Source organism: Astatotilapia calliptera, chromosome 22 (genome assembly GCF_900246225.1).
Source record: "Astatotilapia calliptera chromosome 22, fAstCal1.2, whole genome shotgun sequence".
Taxonomy (NCBI): Eukaryota; Metazoa; Chordata; class Actinopteri; order Cichliformes; family Cichlidae; genus Astatotilapia; species Astatotilapia calliptera.
In genome coordinates, this window is record NC_039322.1 from 10,608,107 (window position 1) to 10,626,371 (window position 18,265).

The 18,265-nt window shown below is 41.0% G+C and overlaps 1 protein-coding gene across 2 annotated transcripts in view; it reads left to right on the top strand.

Annotated features, from left to right (window-relative positions):
* LOC113015240 (nectin-1-like) overlaps positions 1 to 18,265 on the top strand; it is a 135,904-nt gene that overhangs the window by 109,950 nt on the left and 7,689 nt on the right. The gene's annotated exons all lie outside the window — the stretch shown is intronic.

Genomic DNA, 18,265 nt, shown 5'->3' on the forward strand with positions numbered 1-18,265 from the left:
TGAGGAGATCAGTCTGCTTAGTGTCTGTCAGTTCGACAGGAGAAAGACGGAAAACAGCTGGGGGCTCTCACTGCATGCGTGTGTATGTCCATGTGTGTTACTGCCAACTGCCAAGACAGGCTGCCCTGTGTTTGGTATATGTGAGTTTACACCAGAGAGAGAGAGAGAGATGGGGGGCACGGCAAGGACAGCCAGAGATCAAAGACACACCCACACATGTGTGCACACACACACACGCACAGGGAGCAGCCTGTGTTGGCAGTGACTGGTCAGCCTGCAGGACTGTTGGATGTGATTTGGATACCTGCAGAGATAATAGATTCAGAGAGGTCACACTCACACACATCCCACCTGCAGATGCCCAGTCACAGCAGTTCTCACATTCTTAATATGGTAGAGCTGTCATCACTGCACCAAGAGCGAGGCAGAAGGAGAGGGAGACGTTCTAGGATATGAATTTGATTGTTGCGGGGAGAGCGAGAGACAAATGGGAATCCTGGGTATGAATTGAATTGTGGCAGGGAGCGGGGAGAAATTCGTCCTGTGTAATTTCAGACTAAAATGTGCTCGTACACTCTGTTTTGTCCCCTTCACCTCGAGCTTACATCCATTTTTTCCCCCTCATTTCTCTTCATTCCAATCTCCCCCACCCACTTCGCATTATCAAGTTGCTCTGTTAGACTGTTTAGCTTTTCTATATCTGGCGTCTGTACTTTCCCGATTTGTATCTGTGTCCTGTACTTCTATTGCTTTTTGTCGTGTTGTGCATGCAACGGTCCTGTTCACTGTGTTTTTGTTGTTTTGTTCTGCACTGTTGCCTTTTGCTCCCTGTGCAAAAGCTTCTGCCTTTCCTTCTGGTTATTTGAGGTCAGATAATGTTTCCCAAGAGTGTCTGATGCAGCTGTATTAGCCTGTGGAAAATTACATCAACAAGTTACCATCACAAGAAATACTGGTTTTGTTTTGTTCATTTGCACTACAGTTAAACTCATAAAAAGACATTTAGTTTACCAAGCAGATTTCCTGTTCTTTGTCATAAATATGTTAGAACTCAACTTACTTGTATTGCTTACATTTGCATGCATCTGGCTGCAAATTCTGAAAAAGATGGAGGCGATTAACGGTTGAATAATAAGTGATCTGTTCTGCCCTGGTGGTAAACATAATCATGAAATTCTAGGAATCAACTGGCTATGAATCAAACGCAACCCAGTTCATGTTAGGACTGGCACAGAAATGTAAGAATTTAATCCAAGCAATCAACAAAAAACATCAGATTTTTTTCCCATGGTCAAATTGGAGCAGTGCTCGACTTTGAAAACGGAAACAGAACTTTGGCAAAGGAAAGTTAGCCATTTGGCATTTGAATCACTAACAACAAAGTAAGAACAGAAAACACAGCCAGTAGTTACAATATTATTTTTGTTGGCCCATATCATTTCTATCTTATTGTTGACCTTGCTATAATTACTTTTTCATTGTCATGCAATGGACTGGACAACTACACTTGTACAAATAAGCAAGATTTTAGTAACTTGATGACCTAATTCCGCCAAATCTATGGTATGGTTTAGCGTATAGAGCAGGGGTGGGTAACTCCAGGCCTCGAGGGCCAGTGTCCTGCAGGTTTTAGATGTGTCCTTGATCCAACACAGCTGATTCAAATGGCTAAATTACCTGCTCAACATGTCTTGAAGTTCTCCAGAGGCCTGGTAATGAACTAATCAGTTGACCCCCGGGTGATATCTTAAACCTGCAGGAAACCGGCGCTCGAGGCCTGGAGTTGCCTACCTCAGTTATACAGAGTCCGTAACATGATTTGGTACATTTGGCATGGATCAGGGATCTCTCTACTCTATAGTCGGTGCTTCCTGTATAGCCAGTATACATCCTGTACAAGGTGACCTGTTCTGTATTCATAAACAATGTGTCAGTCATTGTTCATGAATACAAAAAAGTTATTAAAACTAAATGATCACTAAGCAGCAGCTGATGGTTTGTGAACTGAATTTCAGCAGATGCCATCTTTCTTTTGATCTTCACAGCGATTGTTAACCTGCACACAGACAGAGCCTGTTGAAGCGTGACCGGTCACTGATCATATTTTCAAATGAATCGGCATCTACTTCAGCAGCTGCTGTTAGCAACAGTAATCATTTTAATAATACACTACAGACCTCTGTGGTTTTAGCAAAGTCAAGCAAAGATGAATTGTATACACAGAGCACTTTGATGTCCCATGAAAATTACTGTTATTATTATAATTTAGTTTCGCCCATATGTGTAAAAACCTCAAAACAAACTTTTTTATACTTTTAGTTCTGCTTCCACAGTGATTTGTACCAATCTTCTGCTGACGTTACAAACAAGTCTGAACTAACTGCAACCTCTTGGCCCAAGCACAAACAATCCTTCCATAAAGGGAGTCAGTGACGTGTTGTTGAGAAAAAAGGAAGAGCTGCCTGTTCAAATCCATAATTTTTAATTAATAATATAATTTCATTCAGGTGGTGAACTTTAAAAAACACAAAACTGTATTTGCTTCTCATCTGTTGGCCACTGATCTTAATGTTCTTTCTCCGATGAGACAGACGTTGATTATAAGTGCAATAAATGCATTAGCTGATCGTACCTGTCAGATAATTGTTTCAGTGCTTGTGCGCAGCTTCGGAGCGAGGGAGGCTCTTCCCTGAAGCCTGTGAATTGAATGCCTTGTGTTTGAGTGTTATGACAACTGACTAAGTGGGTAATGAGGATTCATGTGAGGAGGTGGGCCTGTGGGGAAATGTGCTGTATTCACCAGAATTGCCTGCTTTATCAGTGATCTGTGTGCCTTCGAGCTCAACAGGATTCCTGCCTGTGAGGGCTCATCTTTTAATGTGTTGCTCATAGAAAAGCGAATTTTGATTAAAAGTGCTTTTAATTTGTTGCACTGTTTACCCAGAATCAACAGTGATGTTTATTGTGTTTATCATAGTTTGCAAACCCAAATAGGATAAAAATGTTAATGTTCTGGATGAAATACTCGCTCGTCTCTGTATTACAACCATGATTTGTAATGATATACATTACATGAGAAGGTCATGGGATTCTGGGGCTGATTTCCCCTCGCGCAGCAGATCTGTCGCTGTCGGAAACTAAAGTGTTAATGTTTGTATTGGTCCCCTGATCCTCCCTTATTAATTTGTGTTCGGCTTTGTAATCTGGTTATTTGCCACTTGCTTCTCATTCTGGCAGAAAATATCAGTAATTAGGGCTCAGTGCTTCACTGGCCACAATGCTCTCTTCTTAGTGTTTTACTGTAGAGTGCTTGTTAAAATGGACTTGTGTCGCTTTGAAATGAAATGAGCCAAATCCACCCCCATTGTTGGAATCCACCCGTCTATCTCAGTGATTCACAGCCTGAGCCAACCCAGGAGTGATGAGTCACAAGCTGATTTTTAGAAAAATTAGCAATTAAAAACGGATGTAAGCAGTGAAACGTGATCACTAAGTCTGCATCGTATGTTTTTTTTCCTTGTAAAATGTAAAATGTTTGTAATTTCCTGGCTTCCTTCTATAATTGATAATTAAACTTGCTCTGCTGCAAACCGCGATGCATATTTATGGCTCCAGTAGGAAGTCGCATGGATTATTTCTGTCTGTTTTCAAGCTGAAAAGGCTGAGATAAATGACTTTAAAGTCACTTAGTTTTAGACACAGGCCAGATTGACACGTGGACTCTCACGGTATGGAGGAGGCTTTTAATTATTCTCCCTGAAATATGCACAATTGAGATAACAAGGTAACATTAAACTGTTTCTGACAGGGTCACGGCTCTTTGAGAATATGGGTGAAATTGAGACTGGCAGGTGTCATGCACACACACTCACACAGGCACACGCATCAATGAGTCAGTTCCTTTTGTGTAATGAAGCCTTTTACTGTGCCAGACAACAGTTAAAAAGCCGGTCATACAGCAGGAGTGGAGGCACTTGCATGTAAGCAGTCGCTAATGGGCTTTTAACAGGGCTGCTAAACACACCTGATTGTAGTGCTGGATGATAGCGGCGAGACTGGCATTCCTGGACGGCATTCTCACAGCAAGCGCTGGGCAATAGCGGGCTAAACAAAAATGGGGACCAGGAAATGTGTCCAAGCGATTGCTGGTGGATAAATGCGAGGATTCTTGTGCCAGGAGCAGCCTGTCAAAAACTGAGAATTAAAATTAGCAGGCTTGCATGCCAGCCCCTTTACTCACACTGAATGAGTTAGTCGACTAATCTGTAAAAACAACTTACCCATCTCATCAATTCTCACTCATTTCCCAACCACAAGTCTAACGGCGCTACTCCAAGATAGTAAAAACGGTTACTCTACTTTAGATCTCGCTGTTATTTTGCTCATTACACAATTATTTACAGAGATTACTCATTAGACCGAGAAATTTCATTTATTCGAGGTTGTTTTTTCAATGCCGGGCTTCCTTGATATGTTATTTTGATTTTTCAATAAAACCCAGATTAGTAAATGAAAATTAGATGAGGTGAAGGCGACGAGGGACAATGGGTCTGACTGTAAAAAGGGTTGTTGACCAAAGGCTCTTTATTTAATTGAAGTTTCCAGTGACGGTCTGCTCCAGATTTAAGAGGACAGGTGTTATTTTAATCAACCTGCATTAAAGTGCAAAAAGAAACCACAAAGAGAACGCACTGCCCTGTGGCAGGTCAGCAGCCTATCAGAGGGCTTCTGTCAGAAATTCAATTTAAGTATTTTTAAAATTTTTGTTCTGTGTGATAGTCCTTTACCTGATCCAATAATACCAAGTGTTACCAAGTTCTGCTCAGGACTTTCATAGTATTTCCTAATATTAGCCTTATTGTGTTCTTTTGCCTTTTGCTTATCTTTTCTTCCAATATTGGATAACCATCTAATTTGTTCACAGCTACATCTCTTATATCTCGAGCCTCTTCTCCTCTTTCTTTTTTTGAATAATTCCTTTTGATGAATTCCTCGCTGGCCTTTGATCTTCGCAAGCAGATTGCAAGTGTATTGAGCAGTGGAAATATCAGATAGAGGAGGCAAACTCTTCAATGGAACTGTGGGGAGAGCCACAGAGCCTTGATCAACAAGGCAGGGGCATGAAAAGAAATGCACTGCTCTTGAAAAAGGAGAATGGAACAAAAGCTATTGACATCAGCGCTTTGGATTCTTTGTTTTGTGATATTATGACAGACGTGTATCATTTGGTGCAGCATGGACAGAATCATGCTCGGCTTTCTCCCATCTCCAACCTTTTCCCCAAAAATCAAAAACAAAACAGGAAAAAAAGCAAATATAGTGAATTCTCTGTGCAGTTGCTACATTTGTTTTCTCCTGAATATGTTGTTCTCCTGTCCTGTCATTGCTTTTCAAACGTACACGGCTTTGTTTATGTTGTAGAGGAGGACCTCAGGGCTGGAGCAGCAAAGGTGGGCTTTTGAAAACAGAGACCTAAAATATTGAACCTTGTGTTCTTTACCTCGGCATTGCTGTCGGTGTTCTTTTTTTAATGCGTAAACATAACCTGCAGTGAAGAGGCTTTGTTCGCTAGATTACACACTCCGGCTTCTCTCTGGGTGCATTATGCTGGAACAACACCTGGGAGAACCTATGCACACATCAAGAGCTGAACTTTGATCTTTATATGGGCAAAAGGCAACATTTTTTGCTTTGCTTATCATTATTCACATCTGTGATTATTGCACAATGTGATCACAGTAGAGTAATGACACCATCTCCATTCGGATTGGTTAAAATGCAATATTTTTCCTGCTACTGGGTAAGACATCTTAAAGGAAACTGAAAGGTTGATTTTTATAACTAAAAAAAGAAAGAGGGCAGCGCTTTTCTTTAGTTGTTGGTATTATTAGCTTTGGTGAGGTAGATGGGATAAGAATGCTGGAACAGCTGGAGCTGTAGAAACCAGGCAATAAAAAAAAACAAATTGCTAGAGGAATTTAAGAGGAGTGTGTAAAATAAATAAAAGTATTCAACTTCAACTTAGGAGGAACATTTACTCGATGGAGGAAGTAAACCCTTTCAAGGGTTCATCAACATTATTCCCAGCAGATCATTAAGAAAGTCTAATCCAACTGTGTGAACTTGAATGTTTTCTTTAAGCATCACCTGCTTCTGCGTTCACAAAGACAGTACAACACCCTGAACAGCTTTAAGGGGTAAATACCTTGCTCAAGGGTGCTTTCCCCAGTATTTGTTGAGGAAGAAAGAACCACTCTCGTTCACTTTACCCAGACATTTTCAGCCTTTCCTGGGGCCTTTCTCACAAGGCGGGATTAGGGGGTTATCTGGACACCATGTAACACCCAGAACAGCTCTTCTTTTTTACTTCAGACTATGTTCTGGCTTTGAAGGGTGTTCCGGGTTTTGCTCATCAAAGATATACAGTTAACTTGGGAATCCTCCTTTGTGAAAACAGTCCCTGGGCTTAAACCAACATATTTTCAGTCCAAAACCGACTGCTATGTTGTCAGCTTTAGGACTAAAACACTCAGAGTGGGATGAAATTGTCCGTGCCTGTTTTGATGTCACACCTAACAGGGACACACACACACATATCTATGGATCGATCGATAGATCGATGGATCGATGGATCGATCTATCTAGAGAGATCACCCCTGAATGATCAGATTCCATTGAATTATTTTCATGTATTTGACAAGTACAGTGCTCATTAATCTACAGGAAAATAACTGTAAATGAACCCTTTAGACTTTTTTCCCTCTGTATTGCAAGACTCTCAAGGTTGCATTTTGAGAAATTACGCCAAGAAAACAGCAATGCAACCTCTTGTTGCCTCTCGAGTACTCTTGTGTAGAGATCCATCTTTTTGCCATCTTTAAACATTCAGCACATGCAAATAACAGGGACTGCTCCTTTGTAATGTCATGTCTCCGTTTTACCTTTTTCTGTTGTAGATTTGCATGCATGAAATACCTGAGCAGTTGGGAGATAAGCTATCTACACTAAGGTGCCCTACAAATTATACTGTGTAACTAAATTGCATATCTGCCACCTATTCATTATTGTAACAATGGCTTTTGTGTGGAGTATCATGAACCTTATCAAGCTCTCGACGGTGTAAGGGTGTCAGAGAGAATGGAAATCCCTGCTACATTTATCATCAAAAGGCCTTCAAACCTGATTAAAGATGACTATATGCAGCACTCATTTAGTATCAAATACCAATTACTGGTGAGTCAGTTCTCATCGTGAGACATGCACAGAGACACCACAGCTGTAAAACTGCTTTAACGCTTCTTTAAAGATACAGGTGAATGAATATGGTGCCTTTGTAAAATACCAACTTTCAGAAATGAAAACCAGTACAGTCCTTATAAGATTGTCCACTGGGCGTTTTTGGAAATAAGTGCCAGAGGATTTTGAAAGTGTTTCATAAGCCCATAGGCCATATCATTTTCTCAGCCCACAGAGGATTATGCAGCCCTTCAGTTCCAGTTAAAAAAGAAAAAGAGAAAAAAAGAAAAGAAAAGAAAAAAAATCGCTATAACTGGAGTTAATAGGTTGTCAGTTGACAGCACAGTAACACTGAAAAGCCACCCACAGTGTAAACATGCCAATTATTTCAGCTGTCAGCTACCCATTAATGTTAAACTGAAAGTATTTTTTTTCTGCCTTTGTGACTCAGTCTATCACCTCGCATGCCTGACAATTAATGCCAAAAATAATTGAAATTACAGTTCTTTAACCTATTGAAAATTAAGGATTATCATTCAAAATTGGAACATTTTTGCTGGTAACTTCACAGATTTTTGCAAATCCTTTATTTCTCTCACATAAAATTACCTCTCCTTCACTGAGAACCAATCGCGTTTCGCTTTGTAGCGATGCGCCGCAACTTAATTTTCTATTTTGACATAAAAGATTGACTTGAAGCAGTATTATTCCTCCATTTCAATAAACTGCTTACTGTTAAGACAATTGAGTTGTCACAGTATTCATGGACGCTATTCAGAGACCTGAATTATCGCTTGCCTGAGTGTGCCTGGTGGCCGTTATCATTTCACCGTTACATTTCTAGACTTCTTTCCACCTGCAGATGCAGTCTGAGAAAAATGAGTTTGAAATCACACCAGGGAACTAATCACACAGAGCATTCATCATCAAACCAACAGTTGCACATTTACAGAGATTGTTCGGGGTGATTCCAGCTGTCACAAGCATAGCTAATTTGCTATTTCAATTCCTGTAAACAACCTTGTGCACTTTCATCACATGTGCTGCAAGAACTAAATCTAATTAACCAAAGACTAGGTGCTTCCCCTGCAAGCTCGAGGTAATTAGGGGTCAGTGATGTGCAGAGAGACAACAACTTGCAAAACTTTTTTGCCCTTTTCTATAGCGCATTTTGTTTTTTAACAGTTGCATGTTGACTATTTTTGTCTGTTTTAAATGAAAGGACCTGAACCGTTAATGATCCTTAGAAAATTTGGTTACATGCAGAATGAAAATCACTACATGGTCTGCTCTGTAGTCACATCATTTGTTGGCAACAGTGATATAAACTGAAGTGTAGTGGATGGTGCTTGTTGTGGTTACATAAGGAGTTTTTTCAGCGTTAATGATAAATATCTGATTTGTCGGATTCGAATCGGCTTTTTCTCAACTTTGATTCGTCTGTGAGTGAGAAGTAATGATGGCAAGCTTTTGCTTTGAGGACTTTGAATGTTGTCAAGGCTAAGATTCATAGGAATTGTACAGAAATAAATGCTGCCAGACAGAAAAACCGCCGTCTACAGACCATATCAGTTCACCTTTTTATAAAACAAATATCAACATTTTCGAAATTGAAAACCAAACATCTATGGAAAGAATGAGAATGTATACAGCCTTGGTATTTAGGTGACATTTGTTAAAATGTAGCAGAAGCTGTCGAGTGTGAGCTGATACAGTAACTGTTTGTGTGGAACTAAAGCTGTCCTTGTAACAAGTAATCTCCCTTTTCGCTTCCCTCTGCCGTGTTGTTGATCAGTGCTCTGCTACTGAAAAGATAGCTATGATTATGAGCTGTCAAATACCAATTACCGGTAATTCAAGTCCCCAGTTAGTGGTGGATGAGACAGTCACTCAACTCCAACGCCTTCCTCTTCTCTTCTAATTCACATGACCTTTGATGAATTGTATTTTTTTCATTCATGAAAGTCATGAGGAGATTTTAATGGCTGCTGACGTGCTATACAGTGGATCAAAATGACTGATATCACACACTGTTGTCTAGGGCTGCCACGATTGGTCGACTAGTCACGATTACGTCAACTATCAAAATCGTCGACGACTGATTTAATAGTCGACGCATCGTTTGAAGGTTTGTAAGATCACAAAAGACGAAGGAATAAGTAGTAGGATTTAAGAGTGTAATAACGGACTGAAACAGAAGATGGCAGCACTGCATGTACAAGGATGCCAGCTGCCGTTAAACCCAGAAGAAGAAGAAGAAGAAGAAGCTGTGTCCCAGAATTCATAGCGCAGCCCAGCTCAGTTTACAACAATGGCAGCAGCTAGTTAGTTTTAATATTACTCGTATTATTCTTTCTGGGTCACAAAATAAACGTTTAACATATTTTCAGGCGAGAATGTAGCTGTGTAAACCTCAAATATCTGCTCAGTTTATCAAGACACCACATATTTTCAAAAGCACTTTTCGGAGACGTCTGTTACCCACTAGCTCGATAGCTAGCCGGGGGCAAGGCTCACTAGAGCCCGTGAGAACACCGGACTCCCGGCAAATCGTTTTCAAACCCACCGCCGTCTTTCACTACTCAGGTTAAATATATATAAGTCACTTAAATAACTTAAAAATGTTATTGTTTGGCTTTTTTTTTGTATTTTATTTGTTCCTGAGTAAATCGGTTTGGCTGAGATTAAAGTTATAGTTTTTATACAGCTGAATAAACGTCAAGACGACAACTGATTATCAGAAGTGTGAGATGCTCGAGAATATACTCCGGTGTCCGAAATATTTTAGATAGCAAGGAGTTTATTAAACTTCACCGAAACAATCTGAAAATTTCATTAAAATTTAATAAACTATCATCTTGTCTTTATTTTTAGTTAGCACATACCGTAAACACTTAAAGCTGTAAGCTAATGATAGTTATATAAGAGCAGATGCATGCTGGTGCAATAAGCTGTACTCCAATGGATGCATGATCTGATTAGTCGACTAATCGCAAAAATAATCTGTGACTAGTCGACTATCAAAATAATCGTTTGTGGCAGCCCTACTGTTGTCCTGTTCTAACTTCAGACTCTGCGACTAAATATAAGCAATAAAAATGTGATGCTTTCAAGACCCCAACCCTGTTATCAGCCAATTACACGACCACTTACATGAAGGATTATAACTTATCCATCCATTTTCTTCCACTTATCCGGGGCCGGGTCGCGGGGGCAGCAGCCCAAGCAGAGAAGCTCAAACCAGTCCAGAACACCCAGGTGCTCCCAGGCCAGCCGAGAGATCTAATCTCTCCAGCGTGTCCTGGGTCTAACCCGGGGCCTTCTCCCCATGGGACATGCCCAGAACACCTCACCCAGGAGGCATCCTTGTCAGATGCCCGAACTGCCTCAACTGGCTCCTTTCGACGTGGAGGAGCAGCGGCTCTACTCTGAGCCCCTCCCGAACGCCCGAACTTCTCACCCTAGCTCTAAGGGAGAGGCCAGCCACCCTTTGGAGGAAGCTCATTTCCGCTGCTTGTATCCGCGATCTCATTCTTTCCGTCACTACCCAGAGCTTGTGACCATTGTTGAGGGTAGAGGCGTAGATCGACCGGGAAATAATGTCTTCACCACAACAGACTGGTACAGCATCGCATCACTGCGGCCACCCCACCAATCCGTCTCTCGATCTCCTGCTCCCTTTTCCCGACATCTTAAACAATACGCTGTGATACTTAAACTCCTCCACAAGGGCAGGAACTCGTCCCTGACCCAGAGTGGGCACTCCACCTTTTTCAAGATGAGGACCATGGCCTCAGATTTATAACTAAACTCACCTTCATTAGTCTAAAGCCCATCTTTGGTGTCTCACATAGGTGTACTGGCTCACCTTGTCACTGCTGCCTTCCTCTCCATCGTTCGCCTCTTACTCCTCCTTCGTCTAAAAATGTATTTTCCATTGTAACCGAAGCTCTTATATAAAATTCCAATAATGCCATGAGCAATGCTGAGTGAGGAAACTGTGATTAAACCTTCATTGCATGAATCTTTCATTTTCCATCTCTCGTTAGCAGCACAGTTACAGTATATTTGTGACGATATTGGCAGCCTACAGCTCAGTTTATGCTTGATCACTCAACGCTTTCGACAGCTGTCTCTCGACAAAGAAGGTATGTTGCACCTCCACCTACATTCATACCCGAGTGACAAAAGCTGGAGGATAGAGATATGATTAAGCGAAGTGATCGCGCATTTAACACCACGTACCTGGGGGCTCTGCCAAGACAGATGTTGTTTGGCTCGTGAATGAGCACAGAAAAGAAACAGAAACGAAACAGGCAATTTTATATTATATGAATCAGCGATGTAGAAGAATACTTATTTCAAGACTCCAGACCTGTTATGGACGGAAGTCTATAAATTAGTGCCTTGTTCGGTAAAGTGCTACTTTTGTTTCTGAACTACTCAGTGGGGGAAAGAAGTCTTCAGCTAAAGTTTGAAGTATGGAGTCTATGAAAAAGTGAAAGGTACTTCTAGTCAGTTTTATTCAGTTTGGCTAGAGGCCTTTCTTCTTAGTCCTTTGATCGCAGAGAAACAGGCCATAAAAAATGAAAACAGAGTATAAAACACTAATAAGAGAACTGAAAGTGAAAATACTCAGTTGTTTTAAACTATAACAGTGAGAAATAAGCAGGGGGACACAAAAAACATTTGTAAATCATACACTGAAAATCAGGGTTGGGCAACTCCAGGCCTTGAGGGTCGGTGTCCTGCAGGTTTAAGATATCACCCTGGGTCAGCACACCTGAATCAAACGATTAGTTCATTACCAGGCCTCTGGAGAACTTCAAGACATGTTGAGGAGGTAATTTAGCCATTTGAATCAGCTGTGTTGGATCAAGGACACATCTAAAACCTGCAGGACACCGGCCCTTGTGGTGTTGGACACCCCTGCTGTAAATAAAAGATGGATGTAGCTACTTTAACACCACCCACTGGTTTTCAAACTCAAAGTTTAAATATAAACTGTAGCATTTTGGACACCACCGTGTTGATTTCTTGGTATCAGGAGGAGAGGGTTAAGTGTTGTTATCAGCTAATGCTAAGATTAGTTTGCAGGTTCCATCCATAGACTGATTCCACACACGACACATGGACACCTGTTAATTAGTGCCAAGTAACATATAAAGAAACATAAAATACTAGCATTTCTCTCACAAAACTGAAGCACGTGCTGCTACTATTATTAATCACACAGTGAGCCACATTATTAGACACATAATTCCTTTAAAAATGCAAAGTGACTCGAATTAGGTGAAACGTAACAAACAGCTAGAGGCTATATCTGCCTCAATCACCATCAGCCTCTCAGTCTAAGGAGCCGTGACCTAAAAATAATTTTAAAGCCTTCTTGGTATAAAGGGTTAAATTGGCTCCTGGGACCAAAGCTGTCCTTTTACACAAAGGTGTCAATGTGATTATTTCGTCTGTAAAGCTGCTTCTATAGGGATTTACCTCCTTTAGAAGCAGCCATGAATGAAAATGCACTTTTTGGCATTTGCTTCATTTTTCATCCCTCAAGGTTTTTGCTTGGTAAAAGTAGTAATCTGGATTTTCTGCAAAATTACAGCAAATGGTACAGCTTGGGAGGAAAATAACCTCTACTGATTGTTACCTTGGTCAGCCATAAATATATCCCCTGCTGCCAACAATTTGTGATTTAGTCACAAAGGGAAAAATACAGCTATGGATTCATAATGTACCGCTGATATGTTTAAAGTCATTCTCCATGCAGAAGCCTGAGCTTTTCAAATGCATCCATTCTTTCACTTTTATCAGCTGACAGCTGCTGGCAATCAACCAGATAAAAGCTGACATAGCTGACATCATGACAGGCTGACAGAAAACTCCAAAACAAAACAGCTGTGGTTCATTGCCTTCTATAAGCATGTGATTTGGATGTTAATGTGGATGACTGAGCACCCCATCAGCATATTCCTCACGTTCTTCCTGCATGCCTGTCTACATGGGGAATCTCCACATAAACAGGCAAATGCCACAAGCCTCTAAATGTCAATTAACTGTGATTCATCTCCCTGGTGCTTTGAGAGAGACGCAGAATGTGGCTGTTCACCTACACCTTCCCTTTTTGACTTTCTGTTTGTGTTTAGCTGTTGCTCCAATCCACAGTGACTTCCAGTAGGAATAAGCTACAAACTGTGGGATCACTGGGGTTGCAAGCTGGAGAGGATTAAAAAGATAAGAATTATTGTGGTGCACTGACACCAATTTCCTTGATAGCGGGACAAACATTTGTACGTTATGCTTCCAGAAAACAATACAATTAGGCATAAGCAATGATGACACTTGATTTCACAGGGCTGAGTGTTTTCTGTAAGCAACTTACTTTAGCAACCTTTAAAGTTTATGTTTCAATAAAGCTGAAGAAAAATAAAATATATACATACTTGGACTGTTCATTGAGAGCTTTCCCCAGTTTTAGGCGATAGAAGAGCAGGCTCCTGATCTTTTCAGATTGCTTTTATTTAATAAAAATTCTATTTGATTTTTTTTTAAAAATCAAAACTTCTCTTTCTTGGCTATTAGCTGAGGTCTTTTGAACCTCACCCATCTGCATCTTTAAAGATTTAAAGACTGTTGGAGATGCAGTGGCCTAGAAGTTGGGGTGAGTGTGGCATGGCCTAAAACGCCCTCGGCAGCTGAGAACCTACTTCATGTCCCGATGGGCCTGACATTTGCTGCATGGCACTCCCCTGCTCTCATTCCCCACATTTCCCATCTGCAGTACTTGCATTCAACATGTTAATTACAACTATTCAATAAAGGCAGTTACTGATTGCAATGTCTCTATGCACCAGAACTACTAAAAGCAAATAACAGAAAACAACTCAAGTAGAATTTTGACTTTTTTTCTTCTTTTTTGGGGAGTTAAAGCCTTCACCCAATATCCAAGTATGCAATTACACCTTTTTATTACTTTTTCTTCTTCTTTTTCATTTGGGTTTCTTCCTTTAGGAGTTAAAACATTAGATCATCCGCCTCCGCCTTTATCACCCCAGCTTTCTGCATGTATTCCTTCACTGTCTCCATAAACCTCTGAGGTCTTTCCCTTCTCCTCTTGTCTTTCAGCTGCATATTCAACATTCTTTGTCCAGTGTATCCGCTGAGACTTGTTAGACACTTCTCTGCACATGTCCAAGCCATCTCAGCCTCGCCTCTCTAACTTTGTCTCCAAGCCATTCATGCAAACGTGCTCAAACAAACAGACTCACAAATAGCTTAACATCTTCAACTGGGCCACCTCCAGCTCCACCTCCTCTCTTTTTTTAGTGCCAGTGTTTCCAAACCACATATCATAGCAGGCCTCATTTTGGAAACCTCCCCTTCCTCTCTTTCTGCTATCCTTGCTGCTGTCCCACCCCTGACACTAATGTCCACCCACTCCCCCCCTGCCTCTGCCGTCCTCTCCTGTGTGCCGTCCGTTTGCTTATGATGGTTGACCACAGGTCGCTGTTACCCATCTCCCCTATTCTGTCTTGCTTCTGCTGACTTTCATTCCTCTTCACTCCAGAGCACATCTCCACCTCTCTGCACTCTCAGTACATATCACAGTGTTGTCTACCTTACTACTTACCATGAACCAGGAAGCTGCTGTGGAACTATTTTTTACCTTTCACTCTCACCTAGTGTTTGATAGTCACGTCTCGGTTTCTTTTGCTATCACTACATTTCCAGAGATACCATAATCATGCTGATAGAACTGATAGAACCAGTATTTAGTGTTTTCTTAACATAATTTACCCACTTTTTTTTTAAATCTTTTGAGACTGATTTCATGTTTGACAACAACTTTTGTGAGCTTTCATTTTTTTTTTCATGCAAGTCTTCTGTAGCTTAGATGATATTTTTCCACACGATGTATTATATTTGCACACTCTGACAAACTAAATGTCAGTGTTTAAAACGTAGCCTATACACTGCAGCAAACAAGTATCAGCTTGGATGGTTAACCTCAAAACAAGCAGCAACTTTGCTGCAGCTGAGATCACGCTGGTCTGTATGTACAGTCAGAATGAAAACTTTCTCACCCTCTCACTCGTCTCATCTCAGGGAGCCAGTAGGTTCGGTCTCCATCTGACTCTGAGGAAATGAATCATCTGTGGTGTCATCTCATGCTCTCTGCTCCCTTATTTTACTTTTCAAGGATTTAGCTTTTTCTCCTCGTGTCGCTTTTTGACCATTTTTAAAACTTCCCCTCTCTCCGGTTTTCTTTATTTCCTCCTCCAGTCTACTCCTCCACCTCTCTCAGCTTCAGACATTCCTTTAGTCGCTTTTCCTCGTTTATTCCGTAATATTTATTCCCCTAAATAAATGTTTCTACCATCCTTCTCAAAGCTCCTTTCATATTCTTCCTGACATCGTTTTCTTTCACTGTTTAGCTCTTTTAACCTCAATACACCTCATTTTCCTTCACCATCATCCCCTCTTCCTCTCTTTTCTCCCTGTTTCTGTTTATTATATTTTTCCCCGTGCGTCACAGAAGAGATTTCATTGACCACTATGAATAACCCAAACATTTATGTGGTTCATGGCTTTGGTGAGACCATCTGGTGTGTCTGTGTATTTCTGCATTTTGGTTTCTTTATGAATAGTGGGAGTTGTGTGTTGATGTGTTTAATTAAGTGAAATTAATCCGCGTTTTTGTTTATGAGAAAAGAAAAAAGCAAATGTGAACAAAAATGACATCGAAAGAGAAGCAAATGGGGAAAACAGATTCAAACTCTGCTGTTTTCGTTGTTGTCGGGTTGTGTAAAAACTTAATTTATTTTATTTGCATGTCTATATGTGTGTGTGTCTGTGTGTGTGAGTGTGTTGGACCCACAGTAGGAATGGATAAATGGTTTGACAGCCCGTTGTCTCCCTTGGGGTAAAAAGTGTGCTTCAGTGACTCAGTCAGTCTTATCTGCACTCACATTACAGTGAGATGCTGTGATTTATGCGCACACTCTGACGTACAACGATCACACATGCACACATCAGTCCTGCGCTGTAAAGCATGCATATGACTTCACACACAAAATCCACTCCCGCACACATGGTTGGACACGCGGATGCGCGCATGCTGTAAATCCAAAACAACCCAAGACCTCCTGCAGCACACAACCTTCACACTTCTTTTGTTAGTGTGACTGCGTTTTACAGCTGATTTTCGGGCTAAATCCCGGCCAGCTCATTCACCTCCATGGTGCAGAATGTAACATATTGTCCTAATCAATCCCTCACACACTAAGAGGCTTTTTCCAAACACACCCGAGGCTAGCTAGCGGTTATAGCTAGCGGTTAGTGAGTGCTTATCCCCTTTTTCTTGTGGTGAGAGTAAGAGGCCGGCTCCCCACAAGAATTTTATCTTTACAGGCACAGAAGCTGGCTGAGAGGGCAGAGACTAAGGGGAGGTAGACAAGAAAGGCCTTGGTAGGATTTGATCCCGGGTCAGCAGGGGATCTGGAGCTTGAATGAGTGAAAGCAGCAGGTCAAGTAAAAAACAAGAAAAAGAAAGAGAAAAGCTTCATTAAGTTACTCCAAATGAGTGTTTGATGGCTCACTGTGAAAAACAACATTTTGACTGCAAAGCATGAACATTTGGACACGCTTAAAATGTCACTCCCAGTCTCATATGATTGTTTATGGATGTTGCCAAACACTTTGAGCTGCTGGATTTGGCCCAGATTGTATTAAGAAAGGATTACAAGTTCTCTGATCCTTTGTCTTTTCATTTTTCTTTCTTATTCTGGTTGAGCCATTTTCTGTCTTTCTCCCTCTGTTGGCTACAAGAATTACAAGTTCATTAAAGTCCTTCAATTTTAAGAAATTTATACAGCAAGTGAATATTTTCTCACTAGGGGGAAAACAACACAACAAAGAGCCTACATGCAGTTTAAAGCAATGTTCTGAGGAGCACTTTTTTAAACCTGCTGTTTTGCAGAATGTGTCTAGCTCAGGGTTTCCTGCACTTCTGTTGCAAGCCTGAAATGCATTTTCTGCAACATCAGTTCTGTTTGGCAGATCAATCTGAAATTCAGTTGACGTCCGGCTCTCCTGTGGAGAGTATTTGAACAAAGAAACCTGATACATGGGTAGGAACACCAATTCTTGTTGGCAAGAAAATAGCGTATCACAGCAGCACAGTGACATTTTGTTACAAATTGATAAAAAGGGATAAAGTATAGGTTTGAAAGGAGGTCTGGCAGCTGCATAGAGCTGAGTCAGTCAATTACAGAATGACGGATGAATGTTAAAAAACTAATTCCTCTTGTCCAGTTTAAACTCTGTGTTCTGACACAGCCTGCGGGTCAACAGGTGGCACACAGTGTTGAGGCATTGCTTGGCTGTTAGCATATGTGTTTGATCTCTGTTTAAGTTTGATCGCAGAGGGCGGCTCTCCCGGCTTGTTTTCATTAAACCTGTGCTGGCCTTGTTGACCTTCTCTGCTCCCTCAACACTTTTCACTTCAGCTTGAAAGGAAAAGTTACAGGTGCCTTCCTTTGAATTGCAAACAGATGAAAGGCAAAGTAACCAACCGTGTTCCTAGAGGCTCGCCCCCTAGCGATGTCTCCTGGTAGACAAGCTTTACTGTAATGAGGAGGACCCAGGTGAAGGAAGCCTCTGCCTGAGGCTTTTTTACCAAAGACTAATGATTCTGAATTTTTATTTCTTTCTCTTTAAGGAGCTTGTCTCTTTTCTCTCATGGTCTCCTGTTCGTTTAATCCTCTTTCTCGCTCTGTTTTGAGTATAGTTCTCTAAATTATCTATAATGAATGAAGGAGGTTGATCCTTCACAATCATGGCAAACAAAACGTGGGAGGGGAAAATATCAGTCACAGCAAGTGCATTTAATTAAAAGCCCACTGAAAATGCTTTCCTCTCAGATTCTTACCTCTTTTAGTCCCTGTTTGTTCAACTTCCTCTTTTAAATTTATTACAAAGAAATATGATGATATGAATGATTGCATAATCTCTCTTCTCCTTTCTC